Raw genomic sequence first — 5,000 nt, forward strand, 5'->3', positions numbered from 1 at the left:
CTCCATATTTTACCTCCAACGATATGTAAATTTCCCCCAAATCACTGAATTGGCAATAACCGCATCCATTATGCTAACTCTGTCCCTTTTGGAAGCTAAATGAACTCTTACGCCAAAATGCTAACAGATAAGTTTCTGTATTATGCATTTATATATATGTGTGTGTGTGTGTGTGTGTGTGTGTGTGTGTGTGTGTGTATGTGTGTGTGTGTGTGTGTGTGTGTGTGTGTGTGTGTGTGTGTGTGTGTGTGTGTGTGTGTGTGTGTGTGTGTGTGTGTGTGTGTGTGTGTGTGTGTGTGTGTGTGTGTGTGTGTGTGTCTGTGTGTGTGCACAACGCCGTACACAAAAAGCGTTCGATAAAGGCTTTATTCTGTCAACGGGATATGAGACCCTGTCATGCACCTGTAGGCCAAGCCGATCTCAATTCAGTAAAAGATTTTTCAGACAAAAAGTTAGTAAAAAACGGAAAACGGAAATATGAATAAACTTGATATTAGTGAAAAAGATAAAAATAGAAAATGAAAGAAGAAACGATACGAGAAAGATAATACTGTCTAATATTAATAACAATAATAATATCAACAACATTGCTATTTTTATTATTATTATAATCATATTATCATCAATATAAGGATGATGATAATTATGATGATGCTAATGATAATGATAATGATAATACTGATGATGATAAGAATGCTACTAAAAGATATGATAATACATAAAAAACGACAATCATGACAATTTTAGTAAAAAATATCTATAACAATACACGCAACCAGCATCTTTAGCTATTGCAGGAACAACATGACTAACATACATTCTTCCGTTGCAACTCCTGCTACATCGAACAACAACAAAGAATATCCTAAGAAAAGAGACAGCTGCAAGGACGAAACCCCACTGCAAAGAAACCCCCATTGCAAAGGAACCCCCCAAACACCTGTTGGCCGTGCTGTTCCTCCCTCCGGTTTCCCTCCCTCTTCAATGGACTCAAACGCGTCCAATGGACTCAATCCGTGCATACTCTCAAAGCGTGTACAGTGGGACCCCATTAGCGGGTGTTGAGGTCTTCCCCTATATACGAAGAAGTGGGGAGGTCGCGAGGGAGAAGAGGGAGAAAAGGGAGAGAGGGGGGGGGGAGTCCTAGGTGAATCATTAACCGGAAGTAATCTGGGATTTATTGCAAATTGCATCGTTCCACAAAGCGAGCGATAAATGTTGTTAAGGAATTTTGCGTGTGGTATTTCCCTCCCTCTTCTCCCCTTTCCCCTTTTTCCCCTCGTCCAACCACCATGGAGCCTTGCTCTAAGTGCAGGGAAGGATCTTGCAAAGCCTGCAATTCCCGGGGCTATCTTATCTTCTAATAAAGCGCCGAACGGAGAGCGAACTTTGTGCAAGGAATTTCCACTACAAACAAAAGTTTGCTTTGCAGGTTTTTAGTTATTGAATGTGGCCTTGCGATTAAACGTGACCCAAAATAAATCAATTACCACACATACAGCTCCCTCTCTCTTCCTCTCTCTCTCTCTCTCTCTCTCTCTCTCTCTCTCTCTCTCTCTCTCTCTCTCTCTCTCTCTCTTTCTCCTTCTCTCTCTCACACTCTCTCTCACACTCTCTCTCTCACTCACTCACTCACTCACTCACTCACCCACCCACTCACTCACCCACTCACTCACCCACTCACTCACCCACTCACTCACCCACCCACTCACTCACCCACTCACCCCTCTGTAGTGTAATGCATTTTTTTTTTTTTTTAGAGGGGGGCTAAGATATCAGTCAGTTATGGATTCAAAAAACACTTTTGGACAAACTGCGCACCAAAAGGATTATGATCTTACAAACTGCATTGTATGAAGGCTTTCTTTTTTCGCAGGATATTGCTATCTATTAAACTCTATTTTGTGATCTTGCAGTTGTTGCATTCATCTATTCACCAAGTTTCCATGTCTGTGCAAATGATTCCTCCGCTCAATCTTTTTTTCTTCTTCTTTTCCAAAGAGATGTATAAAAAATCACCTACTTTACCGTCCAAGTTTCGCATCTTCGTGCATTTCCACAGTAACTCCAAACACCTTGCAACATGAGGGACAAAAACGGTCTTCACAAAATCGACCTCTATTCGCATCGTACAAAGTGTCCATTTTTGTTTTCCCTAACTGAGAAAAAATACCAAACCCCTAAATAATATTCTGTTAATTTTTATTCCTACTCCACGAAGAATCCCTCAGGAATCATGACGTTTAAACAGGTATATAGTTGACCTATGGACAGGTTATGATTATAAATACAGGTCATGGTCATAAATACAGGTCATCCTAAGAATCCCTCAGAAATCATGACGTTTAAACAGGTATATGGTTGACCTATGGACAGGTCATGATCATAAATACAGGTCATGGTCATAAACACAGGTCATCCTTCACGTCGCAGGCACAGCTGGAGTCATCTCGCATGTAATCAGTGAGCGTATTATTCCTCACACAAGATAATTACAGCGAACAGACGCGTCGGGAAGGATTAATTACAATCAAGCGAAGTCGGCGATGACATAATCAAACTTTCCTCTCCCTTTCATGCACGCTCCCCTTACCCTCCCCTCCCCTTACCCTCTACCTCTCACCCCATCCCTCTCCCATCCCTATCCCTCTCCCACCCCTTACCCTCCCCTCTCCCTCTACCTCCCACTCCCATCCCTCTCCCACTCCCATCCCTCTCCCATCCCCATCCCTCTCCCACTCCCATCCCTCTCCCATCCCCATCCCTCTCCCACTCCCATCCCTCTCCCACCCCTTACCCTCCCCTCCCCATCCCTCTCCCCTCCCCATCCCCCTCCCATCCCTATCCCTCTCACATCCCCATCCCTCTCCCACTCCCATCCCTCTCCCCTCCCCCTCTACCTCCCACCCCCATGGCCCCTTCTGGCAAGCCTCACCTTGGAGATGATTATATGGTGCTTTCTGTCAAAAATTATAAGCTTTTTCTCGCTGTGTTGGAGAGGAATGGGGAAGGAGTCATGTGACTTTATGGTGAAGGTCTGGACAGGAAGGCGCCGAGGTGTACTCAATACTCTCCCTCTCTCTCTCTCTCTCTCTCTCTCTCTCTCTCTCTCTCTCTCTCTCTCTCTCTCTCTCTCTCTCACTCACTTTCTCTCTCTCACTCACTCACTCACTCACTTTCTCTCTCTCACTCACTCATTCACTGACACTACCACTGCCTCTGATGCTGATGCTGACACTGACTATAACACAGACACCGAATCTGACACTGACTCTGGCCAGTGAATGCACATAGATACGTGTATATGAATGTCAATTATCGCTCACGATCGAGAGATTAAAACAAAACACACCACCCATACCTCCATCTATTAATCTGAATCAGCCCAATTCAACCCACCGAGCTAGCAATATACCTGCCATTTCCCTCTATCTGTCTCCCAATTTCCGTACCGTATCACCTGCCTGTACGGACACACACATCTCAATCACGCACACAACCCAGCTCCACACACACACACACACACACACACACACACACACACACACACACACACACACACACACACACACACACACACACACACACACACACACACACCTCCAGCAAGCCAAACCAAGAGGGAAAATAAATAAATAAAAAACCTGAACGAATACAAGAATTAGAGGGGATAAGAAGGGAGGGGGTGGGGGGGGGGGAAGGGTAGAGAAAACCAGCGAAAGGAGGAGATAGGGGAATCGGATAACAACACGCAAGGGGGAAATAAATGGCGGATATTAACCCACGAAGATCACGGGATCTGCAATAAACGGATAAGCACGCAGATCCATTAACGATGAGTAAACATGAGTGAATCAATACCAACAGGAAATTTGATAGATTGAGTAACTGATAAGTGATAAGAAATACATGTCTGCAATTGATTTTAAAAGATGAAAATATTCGTAAATACGAGTACATGCAAAGTGATATGATAAATACAAGGTAGAGCCCTTACTACAATCATTTCCTTTATGAGTACAATAATCATCATTTCATTGTCGCCATCATCGTAAGACCAAAAGTTAATCAAAATGATAATAATAAATTCTACAAAATACATCTTATTATCGATTTTTTCCCTATTTCTCGCTAAGATGTTCCTTTATCGTAAGTCTATATACATAACACTATTTTTTTTTAAATATATCTTTATTTTCTCCACTTCCCTATAATCCTTTTTTCCCTTTATGTTCGTTTTTTTTTCCTCTACTTCTTCCTTCGGTTAATTTCCATTCTTAATTAACCTTTTTGCTCAATTACCCTTCATCTATTTTCATCTCCGTTTTCCTTCGTTTTTCCTTTTGTTTCTATGGCTTCAATAAATAAATGAAACTAAGGAAAAACAAATAATAAATAGCTCAATAAAAATAATGATGATTATGATGATGAACTATGATAATGGTGGTGGTGATGATGATAATTGATGACAATGGTGGTGATGGTGGTGATGATGATGATGATGATGATGATGATGATGATGATGATGATGATGATGGCGATGACGAGATAACGATGACGTTGATGATGAAGATGAAGATGAAGATGAAGATGAATATAAAGATGAAGGTGAAGATGAAGATGACGATAATGACATTATAATGATGATAATAATAATAATAATAATCATAATAATAATATTGATAACGATACCGATAACGAAAAAACACAACACAAAACCCAATCAATAATGAAAATGCCATTATCCCCCTACCCCTATCCCCCCCTCCTGATAGCCCCTGAAATTGGCTGTATAGGTCGCCTGCTTTGTTGATTACACGCCCACTATCTCGATGCTAAGCCTCAAATCTTATTGATAAATCCTCTCGCGCATCTTCATTACCTCTTCTGGTTCCCTTCCTCCTGCTCCTCCTCCTCCTCATTTTACTCCTTTTTTTTTTTCTTCTTCTTCTTCTTCTTCTTCTTTCTTCTTTCTTCTTTCTTCTTTCTTCTTTCTTCTT

The 5,000-nt window shown here is 41.8% G+C and overlaps 1 protein-coding gene across 1 annotated transcript in view; it reads right to left on the bottom strand.

Moving 5' to 3' along the window:
* Nucleotides 1–5,000, bottom strand: part of LOC122246173 (Rap GTPase activating protein 1) — a gene marked incomplete at its 5' end in the record, with an annotated part of 657,887 nt that overhangs the window by 625,170 nt on the left and 27,717 nt on the right.

This window comes from Penaeus japonicus, unplaced genomic scaffold (assembly GCF_977035675.1).
Source record: "Penaeus japonicus unplaced genomic scaffold, GWHDUDI00000001_assembly GWHDUDI00000003, whole genome shotgun sequence".
Classification (NCBI taxonomy): Eukaryota; Metazoa; Arthropoda; class Malacostraca; order Decapoda; family Penaeidae; genus Penaeus; species Penaeus japonicus.